The sequence below is a fragment of the Lygodium microphyllum genome, chromosome 25 (genome assembly GCF_053477565.2).
Source record: "Lygodium microphyllum isolate KBCC chromosome 25, Lygodium_microphyllum_v1.1.10, whole genome shotgun sequence".
Classification (NCBI taxonomy): domain Eukaryota; kingdom Viridiplantae; phylum Streptophyta; class Polypodiopsida; order Schizaeales; family Lygodiaceae; genus Lygodium; species Lygodium microphyllum.
In genome coordinates, this window is record NC_141159.1 from 134,912,237 (window position 1) to 134,931,447 (window position 19,211).

Consider the following 19,211-nt stretch of genomic DNA (forward strand, 5'->3'; position numbering starts at 1 on the left):
GGAAAGATAGGGTTATTGTGAACCATGTGATGCGTAGAAGCAATGAATCGCATGTTTACATGTATTGGGGTAGTTGCAACTATTTTCCTACTTTAGATAAAGTATATCATCTCTAGGAAAGAATTGTCCTTGTCAAAAGACAAGTAGGTCAATTTACCCAAGTCATTTGTAGTATCACGACTGCTAGGGTTTCGTATAGGCATAGCTAGCCGATTCAATAAAAACCTCAAGTACTAGCTAGGGCTTGGCACGTTAGAGATGTGGCCAAGTAACGTAATTGGACACTAAGTCAAAGTCCTCAAACCCAAAGGTCCTACCCACCTTCCTGGAGAAATTGAGCCAATGGGACACGCACGCAAATAATGATCTAGGGTTTCTACCCTAAGGATCATTTGACCTAGTGCTAGAACTTGGTTTGAGTTGGAATCCCTAGGACCGAACGTTGTCGGTCTAGTGCAATTAGGATTGGGTGAGCGAGAAGACGCCCAAACCCTACTTCGAGTCTAATCATAATTCTTGACCAGAAAACACCATTCAAAAGTGAAATGATCCCTTGGAATGGAGGCGACACTTGTGCATCAAGTTGCAACGTCGCATAGCCTTGTGGTTCGATCACAAGAAGGTTTTGCCAATCCTTGGAATGAGGTTGGCAGGTTCTTGCGCAAGTTTAACTTGGAAGGGGATGGTTAGTCATCCTGTTACATCACCTTTCTTGGGGAATAATTGCCAAGAAAAAGGAGAGTTAGGTATTTGCCTGGAAGCAAATGACCAATCAATAAATTGAAGCGACATGGTCGCCAGGATTTACTATTAATAAAACCTAAGGTATTGGTTAAGTTGGGTTAACAGGGTATGGCCCTAACCCAAGGACAAAAGGGTGAACAAACAAACCCTTGGGGATCTTGCCAAGTCGCAATTGATCCCGGATCGAATGCTGGATGCATTCGGAGAGAAGGATTCACTCCTTAACAGTTGGCCAAATAAACGACCACTGGAAATTGATTGTGCTTGTAATAGTTTAGAAAGCACTGTTTGCATTGTTTGCTCAAGGAACTAAAGGATGAAAAGATATCTAAATGCTTCAGGTTGAAGGCCTGAAGGGAGAGGCAGCTTCAGTTACCCCCGACTGCCTGCCTGACCCTAACCAAGGGGGTTGTTGACCGCGCCGGGAACGTGGACGAAACCCGCCGCGAGAGGTCTTTCCGTTGAGCTCTACTTGGAGCAGGAGGACGCTTGGGTGCCAGGGGGGGCTCTGGCCGTAAATCCCTCGCCTTCCGGGTCCTGCACAAGAGACTAACGTGACTCGGGATTGGATCTCGAGGCCCGCATACTAGTCTACGGACAGAAGCTTGGAATAGTGATCCCTAGCGGATTACTGGATAGCCTTCGGGCAGTTTATGGACAAGCCTACGGGCGGAACTCCTTGTATTTCAAAGATAAAATGATGAAATGCTAATAAAGAAGTTGTTTAATATTGTTTTTCTATGTCACGTGATAAAATTACGTGAAGGAACCAGTGCCTAACAGGGTTAATTAAAGAAGCTGATTGTTATATGTCAAATTAATGTGTTAGATAATTACATAACTAAAACAAACCGAGGAAAGTGCGGAGGATGGACCATGGGTCCGTCCCACGGATGGGTGGTCCCGGTTAGCCGGGAACTTTTCTCAAAAATCTTGAAAAACAACCGGATGATCATCATCATCAAAACAAATAACGAAAACGATGACCTAGAGGTACATCCTACCCGATTTACGCTGTTTTAGGGGAACGGAATGGGACTATGCCTTATGGCAGAGAGGTTGAGCCTTGCATCCCTCTCGTTTCCCATTCTCCTTGAACCAAGTGCAACGTGAATCCGCTTCGGACCTGGCGCTTCTGCGTAAAGTAGTTCGCTCGGGTCTGACGCTAGTTGCTGCTAGTTAATGACCAAACAGGAAAACCCAAATTCCGGTCGATCCTAAGTGGGAACGGCCAGGATACTTCCGCTACGTGGCAGACACGGAAAGACCTAGATTGCAAAACCCGTAACATTCCGTAGGAGTGCCGGGCGGAGTTTTCTAGACATCCTTTCCGATGGACTGCTAAGACGTGTCTTGGATGATTCTAGCGGACACGTTACATAGGGTTTGTATATAAAGTTCAAAAAGTGAATGGAAACTCATTCTTTTTGGTGTGTGACTAACAAGAGCTCTCTTCTTCTTCTCTTCTTCTTGCTTGTGTGTGCTCTTGAGAGAGGGAGTGTGAGAGTGTGAGGGAGTGAGTGTGTGGGAGTGAGGGATCAAGAGGGTGAAGCTCTTCACCATCTCCTCTTCTCTTCTTCTCTTCTCTTCTCTTCTCTCGCGTGTGCGGCTATGGAGGATGGAGCTTGGAGATGGAGGAGGCTTGAGGATGCTTGAGCTAGCATCAAGAATCGTGGAGCTACCAAGGTGTGCGAGGGAGAAGGCTACTCACATCGGCATCAAGGTAAGCTCACTACACTCGTAGGATCGACGCGCGTCGGCTAGGTGAGAGATAGCCATTAGAGCTCGCTTGAAACGCTTGAAGCAATAAGCGGTCCATGGGTCTTGACGGTTGAGCGTGAGCTCCCACTACAGAATGGAACATCTTAAATGCAAGGAAGCCTAAGAGAATGATTGAAATTAAATTGACAGCATGTAGGCTTTGAAATTTGAAAGGAAATGCATGATTGACTACTTGAATCTCTTCTAACAATAGGCTTATCAGGCTCAGCAAGAGGATGAAATTAGAAGAGATCTCAAGAGTCAATTACCTCTTAAATTGGTGAAGCCAGCTAAGAATCAATAGCCAATGTCCCCATGGTCAGTCTTCAATACTCCCAATAGCTCCATGATGATAATTTCAGCCAAGAATTAAGTCTTCAAGCTTGATTCTTCAATGGAGAAATGAAAGGTTGAACTCCAGTAGTTCTCAGCATGCCTTGAAGATCATAGAAGAAGAATGCCCCAAAATCTCACCCCATAATGCCTTCCCGTGCTACATAGCTCTTCCCATTCAGTAAGCAAGCTCCATTGACGGTAAAGAATCCAATGTTGAAGCCACGGGACCCAATCTTGAAGGGAACTTGAAGAAGATGAAGGTCGTGGTCCATGGCTATGGCTGCCCCAAATGTCCAGCTTGCAATCTTGCTTCCATCTTCAAGTACGGGCCTCTAGATGCTTGCTTCTTCAAGGATTCCTGTAGGTACAAGTTCCTGGGACCAAGGAAGGCAAAAGCCCTCAAGAATCAGTGTGAATGCTGAAGAAGAATCCATGGTTGTCCATGGCCTGCACGTGTTAGGGTTTCAGAGGCTGAAGGATGCTCAAGAGGATGAAATGGTGGCTTTAATCTTGCAAGAATCAACTGCTAGATGCTGAGGAAGAAGGCCAAGATGAAGGAGAGGCCTGGTATGCTGGTAATCTTTCTCACTTAGCTGCCCAAAATCTGCACCGCAAATTACGAGCTGTGCACAAGAAGGAAGGAAGCAGCTCAGTCACATCAGATAGGTATTTAAAATGAAGCATAGGGTCCCCCTGGAAGCTGTGGTAGAAGGCATTTGATCACTGGGGATGGGAGGAAGAAGATCTCTACTATTGTTCTCCTCCATGGAAGCTTGGAAGGAGCTTGAGAATGAAGAAAGAGAGGACTGCATATGAAAAGTAACCAGGTCTAACTCTTTCCTACTTCTTGTGAACACTGTTTCTAAAATTTTACCTTCAAATTTGGCCCAAAATGACCCACCACCTACTAAATGTGGTGTTCCAGCCTCCAATCTTGGTCCAAGGACTCCATTAATGCTCCCGACTGATGTCCTCTTGGTCCTTGACCTGTAGCTCTTCAGTGCTCCTCCATTTTTGTGCCTGTCAGTGTGTACCTGAAGCTTCTTGAATTTAAAACTGAAAATGATGGTAATTGAGCATGTAAAGTAACTAAATGGATCAGAACTAGAGCTCTGATACCACTTGTAATGAAGGAGACAGGAGAGAGAAGAAGAAGAAGAGAGAATGTGTGTGTAGAAGAGAGAGAAAGACTAGAAAAAGAGAGAGAAAGACAGAAAGAGAGAGGAAGAAGCCATGAGAGCTTGGAGAAGGAGATGAAGATGAAAGGAGACTTGTATTAAAATCTGATAATGAAAAATCAAGTCCCTAACACCTTATATACTAGCCAGTGTAGCTAGTATTTCCGCATTATTAAATCCCCCCTCTCTTATAGGAGAGGACCCCAATAGCAATGGAGGCCACCTTACAATCGAAATTGGCCATATTAAGGTAATTTCAATTCAGGCTTTAGACCCCGTTATCCAAATTTTAGACCATGGTGAGGAAATTGGCAACAACAGCAAGGATGGCAGCAAAATTCAAATTGGAATCAGCCAAATTGGAATCAGTAAGGATGGAATCAACAAGTATCAAATACAAAAATGGCACAGTTACCTGCACCATCGGTATAGCAGGGAGAGGTAGATAAAGCACCTCAGAGTAATCTGATTGAGGTTGAGGTTTCAAAAGTACAGGAGACAAATCAGGTGTTGGTGGAATGTTCTCCGAAATGTGATTGTCATCAATGTAAATCAGAGGAGCCTGAAGCAATGGCTATTACACATTCAAAATCAAAGTTGAAATCACCACTGGATTGAGAAGTACAAAAGGAGGTTAGGAATGAGGTAGCAGAGGAAGCAGAGAAGGTTGGAACATCTGAAAAACAGCAAAGGCAACTTAAGATTGTGGCAAATTCAGAATTACCATCTAGAGCATTGTTTGAGGAATTACTAAATACTCCTATGCAGTTTACATTGGATCAACTACTTTCTTTGATGCCAATTTTCAGGGCTAAATTTTATTCAGTAATACAAAAGACTCCTATTCCAAATTTTCAAACAACATTAAAGGAGAATGTGGGGAGTTATCAAATCAGCCCAGATGATGTGGATTTCACTATACCTGCAATACATTTGGAGTTTGATGGGCGTATATTTTTGGATGTTTTGCTGCATGGAGGCTCAGGGGTAAACATTTTGTCTGAAGTGGAATTTATGAATTTGTCATATGGTAAGTTGAAACTTGCACCATTTCAAGTACGGATGGTAGATCATCAGAGGAGAATGCAACCAATCGGAATGTTGAGAGGGAAAATTCTAAAGGTACATGGGTTATCATTTAAAGCAAACTTTGTGGTGTTAAAAATGCAAGGTCCAAGAAATGCCTATTCGATATTATTGGGAAGGCCATAGTTTCGATCTGTGAAACTTAAGTATTGGGAAAGGAATGAAGTCATTCTAAAGAAAGGGAAGCATTCAATACGAATTCCGATGACTGCTAAAAAGAAGTTGTCAACATTAGAGAGACCTATGATGGCACAGACCATTAATTTAGCAGATGAAGTTGAAGATGAGGAAGAAGCATGGTATATGGATGCAAACCCGACAGTTATCCCCATGTTTGAGGTTGATGTGGAACGGATTGTGGAGAAGTATGTAGTACATGAGGATTCTGTGGGATAGAAGAAGAGGAATGGTGGTAAGATTGGTGTATTGGATACATGTCAAACATCAATTCAGAATGCAGGACTTGACTCCAATATACAGGAAACGAAGGATTCAGAATATTTGGATGAGGAGATGTCATCAAAAGAAGCGGTCACTAGAGCAAAAATTTTGTATGACAAACTGATGAATAAAGTTTCAAGGGTCAAGGAGGATGACTTGCAGGATCTAAATTTAGGGTCTGAAATCAATCCAAAAATGGTCAAGGTGAGTGTCAATTTGGATGCACAATTTATGGAGGATCTCAGGAGATTGTTGCAGGAGTTCATTGATGTGTTTGCTTGGGATTATTTTGATATAAAAGGGATGGATACACAAGTATATAAGCACACAATCAATTTGAGGGAAGATACAGTTCCAGTAATTCAGCAATGATATCACATGAATCCAAATTATGCCAAACAGGCAAAGGAAGAGCTTAATAAACTTTTACAAGTGGGCTTCATTATACCTATTGATCAGGCAGAATGGTTGTCCCCAATTGTTGTCATTCCAAAGAAGTCAGGAAAAATTCAAGTATGTGTGGATTATCGGAAATTGAATGCAGTCACTATTGCTAATCCATTCCCACTACCTTTTATGGATTCAATTCTGGATGATGTAGCAGGGCACGAGATGTACAACTTTCTTGATGGTTTTTTCGGATATAATCAGATTCAGATGGCTGAGGAAGATATAGCAAAAACTGCATTTATAACAGAATGGGGTGCATTTGCATATATAGTAATGATTTTTGGGTTAAAAAATGGACCACCATCATTTTCTAAAGCAACTTTCAAGACATTTGAGCCATATTTGATAGAGTTCATGCGGATTTTCATGGATGATTTTTCAGTTTTTGGTAAAAAAGCTGAACATTTGGGATATCATAGGAAATGTTTAGAGAGGTATCGGCTGTTTAGAATGTCCCTTAATCCATACAAGTGTGCAATTGCAGTTCAAAGAGGGAAGTTGTTAGGACACATCATTTCGGAAGAAGGTATGTCGATTGATTCAGATAAAATCAGTGCAATTCAGAAAGCAGTAGCATTGGACAATATAAAAGCAATGCTAAGATTCATGGGCCAAATCAAATGACACAGCAGGTATTTGAGGTATCTTGCAGATATTAGTGCACCATTGACACATTTGACCAAGAAAGATGTAGAGTTTTTTTGGGGGGAGGCCCAAGAGAAAGCATTTCAAGTGATGAAGAAGATGCTAGTTATTTCTCCCATTATTCAGCCACCAAATTGGCAATTACCATTTTATCTGTTTGTTGACACATCGGATATTGCAGTTGGGGCTGTTTTAATGAAGGAAAAGATCCAGGGATGGTTCAGACCAGTTTACTATGCAAGTCGGATGTTGAGGCTAGCTGAGAAAAATTATACAGTAACTGAGCAAGAAGCTTTGGGGATGATTTTCTCATTAGAAAAGTTTCGGCATTATTTGTTGGGGAACAAAGTTGTTTTTCATGTTGATCACCAAGCATTAATCTTTTTAGTGAGAAAGCCAAAATTGGAAGGCAGGTTGGCCAGATGGATGCTTTTGTTACAAGAATTTGATTATACAGTACTACACACACCAGGGAGTAAACATGCAGTCACGGATTATTTGAGTAGGTTGGAGAATCAATAGGAAATGCCTGGGGTGTCAGATAATCTTTCAGATGCGGAATTGTTTCAGACACAAGGGCAGTAGTATGACAATTGGTATGACCAAATCTTTCAATTTTTGACAAATGGGATTTTGCTTGCAAGTATGACAATAGATCAGAAAAAGAAATTTGCATTGAGGAGTAGACCATTTTTTATTATTGCGGGTGCATTATACTGAAAGGGACCAGATTAGATTATTCGCAGATATGTACTAGATGAGGAACAAAGAGCTGTATTGCATGAGGCACATTTTGGAGTAGCCGAAGGTCATTTTTCAAGTGAAATTACAAGAAGGAAAATCATGCATGCTGGTTTATGGTGGCCATTGCTGATTAAAGATGCACATCAATTTGTAAGGGAATGCTTACAATGTTAAAAGATTGGGCAACCAACTTCAATGGATAGAATGCAAGATCATCCAATTATGCCACTTGAGCCTTTTCATAAGTGGGGGCTAGATTTTGTTGGGCCCATTAAGCCTACAGCAAAAAGGATAAGAGCTAGATATATTTTGGTCGCAACGGATTATGCTACTAAGTGGGTGGAAGCAATTCCGCTCAGAGATAATAAGGCAGCTAGTGTGGCTAGGTTTCTGTATAAGCAGATTATGACAAGGTTTGGATGTTCTATTGAGCTTGTATTTGATCAAGGAGTTCATTTTTTGAATTCAATTATAGAGGAATTGACATCTAAACATATGATTTTGCATAAGAAGTCTACCCCATATCACCCATAGGCCAATGGACTTGCAGAAAGTACAAACAAGGTGCTTGTCAGAATTCTGAAAAAATTTGTTGAAGAAAACCGATCCGATTGGGATGACAACTTAGATTCTGCACTATGGTTGTTCAGAACTACATACAAAGTTGTCACTGGCATGACACCCTTCAAGTTAGTTTATGGCATTGAAGTAGTGGTGCCTATGGAGTATGTGGTGCCTAGTTTAAGGTTGGTAGTTTAGCATCGTCTAAGACCTGAAGATTCAGTTTTGCATAGGCAAAGGCAATTGTTGAGATTGGAGGAAGATCGGATTCAAAGTGCTTATGTCATGGAGGTAGCTCAGAACAAAAGGCAAGCTTGGATGGCAAGACAGGTGAAATTCAAAATTTTTCAGAAAAATGATTGGATCCTGTTCTACAATTCCAAGCTTGGGCCACACCCAGGTAAGTTGAAATTGAGATACTATGGTCCTTATCAAATTGTTGAGGAGTTGGGCCAAGGTACTTTCAGATTACAGGATGTCTTTGGAACCCTGGTACCCAAGCCAGTGAATGGTTTCTGATTGAAGAAGTTTTATGGGAAAATACCACACCTACCTCATTGGATGGTTAACAAAGCATCAGATATTTCTGTTAGATGGATTGGAGTCTTGGATATGCCAGTAGCAGTTCAGGAAAAATTATTGGAAGAGAAGGCAGTTCGTGAGTCATCATTAGTGCAAAAGTGGAATGGGATCCACAAGGATTCCAAAAAGTGGAATATGAAAGGTGGTGAAGTGATGTGTTGGGGATTTGCAGAGGCAGTTTGTCATTCAATAAGTCATATTGATGGGAGAGTTGGTGCATGAACGGCAAACCTCGAAGTGAGAGAAATTTTAAAAAAATGGAGGAATGGTTTTGTGCAGGGTGAACTTTTTGAGGGAGTTCATTATGAGGGTGACACACCTAATCCACTACTTAAACATGATATATATGCATGCCGACATTTTCCTTTTCTTACTCAAGTGTGCCAAATGTCTTTGCAGTGCTTCTTATTGCTACTTAGCGTTGCTGCCGAAATGTTTTCTGAGAGTTTTCTGAAGAAACAGGCTGAGAACACATTAGAGCTCACCAGTGAATCTATGACTCAAACCCGCTCAATGTGCATCGCCATGGAAGAGTTGGTTTGCCGACTCGCAAGGTGCTGCATGGTGTGGAAGAAAGTGAAGAGGTAGAATCAGGAGGTGATGGTGCAGAGGAGAATGAAGTAGAGGGGAAGTTGGATGTGCATGACCGTGACACAGAGTCATGGCTGCGTCGTGTTGGTCTCTTCGAATATGGATGTTTGCCTTGGGATCAGTGGGAGAAGAATGAGTTTTCTGAGAGGCAGTTAGCACATATGCGGGAAAATGCAGGATATATAGTGGAAGATAAGGAGGTTACCCCTAAGTTGGTGGCAGAAGTCTTCAAAGTCCTGCACAAACTGACTCAAAGGACGAAAAATATTTTCGACAATATTATGCGTCAGGAATTTGGGGCAGTAGAAGGAACTCGATCTTATTACATGGTGTGAAATTGTGGTAAGCTGAGAAACTCGCATTTTTTCTGGTATCTTGACAAGGTGTGTTTATTAGCCAAAACAACATACATGTCCAATGAGGCTTTTGCTCCTATCTTTCATGCTGAGAGAGGGTCAAAAATAGATTGGGTATCTTTTATATTTGATTGTCTACAGTTGTCTGAGTCTAAGGATAAGAGGTATTCTCCTTCTCTTGCCAAACTATCACCATATCTGAGTGCTATCTATTCTCATGTGTTGAATGTTCCTTTGGCAACATCTAGTTCAAAGGTTAGTTTGAGTAAGAATGTGGAGCGTGGACAGTCTGTGGATTACAAAAAGAGGAAGTTAGTGTGGGATACAGTGTCAATGAAGGAAGGAAAGCGTCAAGTGCAGATGGGCTCTCAGGAACTTGGGGGAAGTCCCGGATTGCAAGAACCAGGGGGCAGAATTTCTTTGTTTCCACAACCACCAATAGTGGTAAAATCGGAAATCAAAAATAGGTCCATTACCTTGTTCCCGAAGAAGCTGGGGGGAAGGTACATCAAATATGACTCCGAGTATGCAAGGGGTTGGCTTTATCTCACTATCTAAAGGATTTTCTTAGAAATCTTTTTGTGTTTCATCAACACAGGAGGCAGTGCAGAGTTTCTTAGCAGTGAGTTCTTTTATGAACAGCCAAGAGGCCTTTGCTTGTGGCTGCAGAGGCTAAGAAGGTGGACTTTTGTCGGAAGGAGGCATTGGAGCAAGAGGTGGCAGCCCTACGCATTAAATTTGATGAAGGTGCACACGAAATAAGGGCTTTGAAAGAAGACAAGGTAAAGATGGAAGCTGATATGCAAGGGAAGTATGTGGACCTGCTTACGACTACGAATGAATTCGGAATGTGGGCGGATGGCTTAAAAGCAGCAAACAGATAAGCGATTTCATGAATTGGAGGAGAGGATGGCTGAGCTCATTGCAGAGAATAACTTCTTAAAGAATCGCATTACTCCATTAGTGGAATTGGAACAAGCTACCTTGGGTGGCCAGGAAGTCACTGGTATTTTAGTGTCTGATGCATATGCAGATGTATTATGGGCTGAAGTTTTTGACTATGTCAAAGCTCTGTGGAATCAAATGTCATCACTGTTACGAGAGCATTTAGTATCACCTATTGATAAGTTGAAAGGATGGTTTGAGGCTGCTGGAGAGTTGGTTGCCAAAGAAGAGAATAAGGCATTGAAAGGTAAGATACCTGAATTGGGAGCGCAGTTGGAGTCTGTAAAGCAGGAGGTGGAGCTTCAGAAGGCCACTTTACGGATTGAGTGGATCACTGAGCAGGTGGAGGATAACAAGGAGACAGGATTGACAGAGGATGAAGTAGCGAATGATGTTCGTGAGGAGGAAGCAGTGGAAGTGACTGTGCAGTTGCGCCCAGATGAAGAACTAAAGCCAATATATGAGGGGCGGATTGTAGAAAAAGTGGAGGAACTGACTGTTTAAGTTGGATCAAGGGATTGTGAATTCGAAGTCAGCCGGATGGCGCAGGCCACCGAGCAGTGCCAGGTGTTTAAGGCATACCAATGGGCGGATATTTAGAATATGCTTTTTTTTGTAATAGTCAGATTTTTGGAAGTTTGTTGGTCATGAGTTCATGGAATGTAGAAAGACAAGGGTCTATCTATATATAGTGGAAGTACCGTTTGTTGGGACATGCTTGTTGTTCTTGGCAGATGTTCTTTTGATTGTAGCTATGGTGGATAGTATATGACAACCCAGTTTACAGTTTTCTCTCTACATGATGTTTTGTCTATCTTCTTTTTCTTCTGTTCTGTATCATTTGTTTCAAGTGTCGAGCAGTAGTAGATTTCTGTGAGATATGTGTGTACAATTGGTAGTATTTCTTAAGGTAGAAGATGGAGTGTAGGTTGACAATTTAAATGATAAGTAGTGTAGTCAGATCAAGAAGAGTGTGGAAACTGCGTTGCCCAAGCAACGCTAAACAACAAGGGAGCATAAGGAGACCCCGAGAGGCTACAAACGAGAGGTAGAGAGAAGGATATCCCCTCCAAGAGATTGTGAGAGAGAGAGAGAGAGAGAGAGAGAGAGAGAGAGAGAGAGAGAGAGAGAGAGAGAGAGAAGAGTTACCTTGAGAGGCTGCACAATTTCCTCTATCTCAATCCTCAACTTAGCCATCTTCTCTTACCCTCTCCCATCTTGAATCTATTCTGTCTTCTTAATCTCTTGAGTCTACATGTGGATGATGGCCTCCAAGTGAAGAATGTCACATGCGGATGGCAATCCTACAACCAGCAATGAAGCTTCGGGCGAAGGCATCACTATCAATCCAATTGTGGTACCGACCGTAAGTAATGTATTTTCAAATTGATAGATGCTTGTTTTGATTCTCACATGAGATACATTAGGCTCCTTACTATGATGGACGAGAATAGGTCATGGGAAGGGATAGGCCTCTTCTTACATATTTGAAAGATGGACTTTACAAAATGTATGTATAAAGGGAAATCAATTGCACTTAGTTGTGTATGGCTTATTCGTTGATAGAGCAATTGGGCAGGGGTTATGAATAACATAATTGTAAAAAGAATAATATTAAGAATTGTGCATACAAGTATTAAGAAAATTTTGCATAGAATCACTCTTTGATCCCAAGGGGGAGAGCGAATATGCAATGGGATTATTATCGCATCTATTCTTGTATTGTTTGGAGAAAATACAATTAGTTTTGCTGGTTGATAAAACAACGCCCTAAATGTTTTTCTTTCAATCAATTGATTGTTGCATTGTGATTTGGATAAATATTCAATAGCTTGTGTTGATGGCAAATGCACGGCATGGTTCTGTAATGACAAGTTGCCATGGGAATAAAGGGATGTTTTCCTAGAAGATGATATTAGGGCTGATTGCCTTGATTGTGCTTGATTCCTAAATGGATTAATTAAGGAAGGATATTTTGCATGCGTGGATCATCTCCGAGATTGCACCGCGGATTACCCTGAGAGGGCACTGCTTGATTCACAGGCCGATGGTCGAGTGGTGAAAAGGCCAACTGAGGAAAGTGTGTCTCACTCCTAGGTTGCTTCGGGTCAGTGGAGCTCTAGACACCCCTTGCCAAGTCCAGAACGGAGTTGTAGAACGTCTGGGACATTGAAAGATCCTATTCTAGATTAAGGATAGAAATTTTGGTGCCATGTGATTTGGACCAGGTACTTCTATTGGACAGAAGGGATACATAATTCTCCTGTATGGGCAAGAGGCAAAGATTGACTTGAAGATAAGTTAAAGAGCTTGTTTTTCAAAAGGTCTGCTTGTTTTGTTTTCGTGTCTGTGTTGTAAATTGTGCAGATGAACCATGTTTCCTAAAAGTCTTAATTAATGAAGCTGATTTTAAATGTTGCATATAAATATGGTAGGATCTAATTAGAAAACTAAAGCTATCAAGGGAAGCGGGTGGGCGGAATCGTCAACGGGTATGTCCTACGACTGGGTAGTCCCAAAGAACTGGGAGGAATCGTCAACGGGTCTGTCCTACGACTGGGTAGTCCCAAAGAACTGGGAGGCTTCTCACAAGGATTTATCACCGTTCGACTTTAGGTATTGTTAAGTTAGAACCCGATTCATGTCGTTTTAGGGGATCGGAATGGGAATATGCCCTATGGGCAAAGAGGTTGAGTAGGCATCCCTCTCATTTCCCATTCTCTTTGAACCAAGCATGGTATGGATCTGTTTCGCAATGGGGTATCTCCACGTAAAGTAAGATGCCCAAAACCTGACGCTAGAATACTATCAGGAGACCTTGACAACTAGGAACCCAAATTTCATGTCGATCCTAGTGGGTTTAACCGCGAACATTCCATTGCGAGGTGAACTCGGGATTTCCTAGACGACAAACCCCAGAACATTCCATGGGACTCCTGGGCGGTGACGCTTAGATTCGTTTCTCGGTGAACTGCTAAAATGTGCTTGGACAGCCGATAGGCAGGCACGTTACACATGAAAGTAGCGTTCAAGCATCGAAAGTTAGGCAACCAAGGAGTCCCTAGTATTTTCACCTAAATCCATGGCCAAGGTTAGAATTAAGAATCTCTCGTAAGAGGGTCTAAGCCGGGTAGGTGGTTGAGGTTTGACAATGCTAGAGAGGTTAGTAATGGTTGTCACTTGGTTTGCTTGTGAGTTGGTAGCTTGGCCTTATGCTCGATGGGCATGGTTGTAGCTGCGATTGAGGTACTACTTAGTGTGTTTGAGAGTTGAGGGGGGGGACATCACCGGGACTAGATGTGGTCGGTTTGTTAGTAACAGGTTGTAGTTTTGGCTGATATATTGGCTTATGCCCTGCTAAGATAGGCTTTAGATGCTCCATGAATATAATGGCTTGATTTGCTTGTGGTTTGAGTGGTTCTGACGATGGGACATTTTGTGTGGCCAAGCTTGAAGATGGTGTTTGAGTAGTGCCCTTGGATGTTTGGCCTTTAGGTAGCCAAATCCAGGTGTTACCCACATAGTAGCCTTGCACTTGCAATAAGGTCTTGGGGACCCGCTTGATTGTGCATCATTGTTTATGGTTCGGCCTTGGCTTCCTAGATTTTGAGTGCGGATGGTTAGCCTTGCGAGACCATGGGTTTTTATTCTTAGGTGGCACTCCCTATTCAGGTGCCCATTTGAACTAGGGTTCATGGGCTTCAGTGTTGGTTCTAATGGTTTGTTGGCCTCGAGACTGGGTAGTGACAAGTCACAATCCCCCTCTTGCGACATGGTGGTGGGTTTCTCTACCGTGGCTTTGTGGACATGGAAGGAGTCACACTGCCCTTGCTGAAAGCTGTAACAATGCAGATGTTACCCATGGTTAGGTGGATGCGTTGTGACTCGTAGTTGACATTGCAACGAGCTTGCTTCTTAAAAGTTTGTCCTAGCAGCAATTCTACGCCTGCATCCTTAGTGTTGCGCAACACATAGAAAATTATTAGCATGCCCTTAGACTCGATAGAAACTGCAACCTTGCACTTTCCCAGAAGTTTGTAGGGTTGGCCTCCATAAGGGCTGATACTAGCATTAGTAGGTTGCAGCTGCGGTTTGCCAATTTGCCCCCATTTCTCAAAAGGCTCTCATGCGATAATTGGGGTTAGCTCCATGCGATCTTTATGGATAGGGACTTTAGCTCATTGGTACTCATCAGAATGCTTCACAAATCGTGTTGCATCTTGAAAGAGGGTAGGCCACCACAGCTGGGACTGCAGCACTTTGCGGGCTGTCGCATATCCACTAAGATGTCCTCTTGTGATTCCACTATGTGCCTCTGTCGGTACGTCATGCATCTCATGCCCACACGTGCATCTGCACAGCAACCCATCTTGCCCAAGCTTGTAAATTTGGCCAGCTATCAATTGATAAGCCACCTATGGCGGGCCTTTTATATGAGTCATTTTGGTAGCCCGTGTTCAAGCACTTGAACTATGTCATCTGCCCAATATGGCGTCATGTCAGCTTTAAACAAATATTTTTCACTGGATAAGTGGAATAGATGCACGTCTGGCAGTTCATCCATAATGCCCTGTCCAGTCGCTTCTCCTAGTGGGGACGCGAGATAGATGGTCAACCATGTAATGTTGCTTCCCTTTACGCACCACTAGCGAGAAGTCAAACTCTAAAAGTAGAAGAAGCCATCTAGCAATGTGTTCTGTAGCGCACGGTTTGTTAACAAGATACAATAAGGCTTGATGGTCAACAAAGAAAGTAAAAGGCGTAGCCAAAAGATAATATCAAAGTTTCTTTACAGCAAATACCATGGCCAAGTCCGTTCTCTCCGTTGTTGAGTAATTCATTTGGATCTTAGTGAGTTGTCTACTAGCAAAAGTCACTGGGTGTTCTAAGTTGTGTTCACCAGGTTGGCACAACACCGCTCCTACCGCAAATTTCAAAGTGCCGATGTGCACATGGAACGTGAGTGTCCAATATGGGGCTCGTACTATTGGTGTGGTGGTTAGAGCCTTTTTTAGTTCCTCATACGCATGTTGGCATTCTGCAATCCATTCAAATACAATCAATAGCTTGTATAAAGGTCCAACAATCAATGCATAGTTTAACACAAACCATTGATAGTACCCGGTATGTCCCAAGAAGCACTAAACACCCTTGTAATCAGTTGGGGATGGAAGATTGACAATGACCTTGATCTTGGAGGAATCTGTGGCAATGCCATTCTTTGGCATCACATGTTCTAGGATACATCCATGCTTCACCCAAAACTTGCATTTCAAGGGGTTTAATGAGAGGCGATACAGCCTTCCTCCAAGTCTTGTTATCACTAATTTTATTACCAAAATTCTTGGACGTGTAAGCAAGGCTTGTGTGGCCTCAGCTATGATTCTAGTGTTGGTAACTTATTTGAGCTCTTTTGGCATATGAAAATTTATTGAACCTATTGTACTATTCAAGGAAAGTATTTACTAGTGGTTGCACTCTCATCAAGGTATCTTCTAGGTTAGTGGGCCTCATCACCTCTAGCTAATCATTCAGAGGTGAGTTCAATCCTTGATGAAAGCGTGCAACTTACTGACTTATAGACATTGGAGGTGCATACTTCCAGAGTGTGACAAAATGGAAATAATAACCCTCTAGAGTCAAACCTTGCTACTAAAGGCTGAAAAATTCATTCATTTTCAAAATTTGATATACAAGAGACAAGTATCAGCTTTGAGCTACCACCTTAATTTGACTCCATGTTATAGTGGTCTCAGAGACAGTCTTGTCATGTAACCACTATTCCCACTAAATCCTTGCTTCTCATGTAAGACTTAAAAGGGTGATCATTGCTTGGTTGATTGAGTTGGTTCCCATAGTAGAAAAGTAATTCTCCATCTACTCCATTCAGGTTTCGTCACTTATTTCTACTTTCATTCATGCGCCGTTAAATTCAAGTGGCTTGACATGCTTTAGTAGGAACTTCCTTTCTTTCTCATCTGCCACATTAGTGATAGCTATTGTAGCCACAACTGAATGTATTCTGACCAAAGGAATCTTAATTTGTTTGATTCATTTCTTATTAGCTCAATATCATTCTTGACTAGCAATGCATAAAATACTCAATTAGATTGCAAGATTGTAATGTCAAGAATGATACTATTCATGATTGTGAGCATAAATATTTGTTCAATTATCAATATTTATTATAAGTATTAATACTTTGTTTAAACCGATACAACACCATATTGCAATCTTGGTAGAAGTTTTGTACCAAGATAAGGGTCTTGTATTCACATTATTTTTGTGCCATAGGCTATACACATCCTTACAAGATTCTTTCCCGTACAAGGCAAAATGTCTTTTTATAAGAAATATGTACAAGATTTCAACTTTCCCTACTGGTGATTTTTTTGAGTAGCTACATGATCTCTATCATGGTCATTGATTAAAGATAAGGTGTTATAAGTAGGAGACTCCTTATATGTGTCTAATTCCAAATATTTCTTAGAGAGGATGCGATCTAATAGTTGTTCAAACAAGATCGATGAGCTATGATCACTTGATTTGGTCAAATGATCCTAGTAATACAACAATACATCCATTGATTTAAGGTCATTGATTCATTGTCTTTGTAGACCATAGGACTTACATCACTTCTATGGAACATATAAAGTCTCACCAGGCAAAGTCTCTCTACCTAGTGGAGCCTCTAAAGGTTGTACTCTAGGCCACTCATTCTGTCAACACAGATGGAGAAGTAAGTGACCACCATTGCCATCCTTGATTTAGGATCCAATGTTCAAGGTTGAACCGATATGTGTGGAGGAATAAAAATATTCTCCATAATGCCGAAATTATCATTTCTTAAGAAGATATTGCATTGATCTCCTACTTGATACCACAGAAACAACTCGTGGAATTGATACACATCTTTCTACACATGCTTCCAACAATGAGCAACAAAAACTTTTTAAGATCTCAATTACGAAATTTGTTAATTAATGTTTATTTATCCATGACCCATTACTACCTTAGTTTTATTAACTTAGATCCTATTCATGCAAAAATATAATTTCTTACGATAACACATGTTCCAGATTTCTTTTAGGATTTATTCTAGGAAACACCATTTTATTGGTGGATAAAATGCTCACCTCATCATAGGTTTCAATATTACCATGATTTTTACAATGTTAAATATACTATATTTTTTTGCCATGTTATTTTTAAATGAAAATTTCAAGTACTTTATTACAATATAAATTATCATGCTCTGATACCATGTATAATGTATATGTTGCTTCATTCAGGGGGTAATATTTTTGGTAGTCATCACTGAGGGCCTATTCCTAATTGCCATCGTTCATACTCCATTGAAATGATCGCATTTTATTCTAACCTCATTCTAATTAGGCAGCCCTAGATCTACCTCTCAAAGAAGCACTCTACCTCACCTACAAGGACCAACCTGAGATTTGTAAAGACCTAACTCTCTCTAACACCATTCTAGGTACTCAGTCTCAATGATCACTTAACCCACGAGTTAAAATCTCATCTCCATTTCCTTTAAAAAACACAGGACCCTAGGGACAGTCAATGATTCAACTCTTATCCTAACTTTTCCTCTTTAGAAAAGCACGCAACTCATTGGGTCCACCTAGCTATCAACTGCTTTTGTCAGGGATAGATGATTGCATGCTTCCCATTTGAAACGTAATTTATTTTAGTTATCTAAACAAGGGAAGGTACAACAATGTTTGACATTTAAAAATAGCTTCTTTAAGTAACCTTTACATGAGGTTCATTTCATGCCTTCACTAAATCATAACATGAAAATAGTGAAGGCAATGTTTTTAGAAGAATGATATCCAACCCACAATTTCTTGGGCTTTTTATGCTTGCCACATTTGCACTATTATGTATTTCTCCTCCATCTTAGGACCAACTATGCATTTAACTGTTTCTTGACACTTGAGTCCCCCTAGTTACGTTGTCAAGTGCTTTCATGTAAACTAAAAACCCCTAGAAAAACATTAGATAGGTAGGATTTTTGTAGCTTAGTCATTTGTATGACTATCTATTTTGTTGTTTTGTAGCTAGAATTTTTGTGTTTGTCTAGATTAGGAATTGTTTTTGCCATTTTGTTTGGATTTTTTTGAGTGAGAAAACTTGATAGCCTTGGTTGAGATTGGTGTTTTTTTTGGATAGATTAGAGAAGGACCTTGATGGTAGCTACTAAACATCTTGAAACATGTATATTTTCTAGTTGATACTCTTGCACATAACAGGGTTTATGGATTCATGAGCACTTCACATTACACTTGTCAGATACATTGTATTCAAGGGTCATCTCCTGATTTTATCAATTACTTCTATGCCATGGGTTGGTTTGATACACTCATTGCATAATCGTCGAGCACTAGCACGGCATGATGCCCATTGCAACTATATGTTGTAATTTCAAGATCTATATTTCTTCCATAAGATCTTACAATTGATGAGCTAAAAGAGCTCTTTGAAGACAAGAATACAACTATGTTGATGTTGTAGGAGGTTACCCAAAAAAAAATAGTGGCATAAAGTTTTTTTTTAGGATTAGTTGAGAATGGACATGGGTAAGAAATTTTTTGTTGCTTTCAGCAGATGAAAATATGGGGTAAATGCCCAATACTATCATATTTATCTCCATGATGAAAGCATGCACAAACTCAAAAGCTCAAAGATAGGAAAAATAGATTCATGCTAGTTTGAATGAAGTTGTTCTTGAAACTAAATAGATTTATGTGCACTTGGAATAAATATGAAAAAT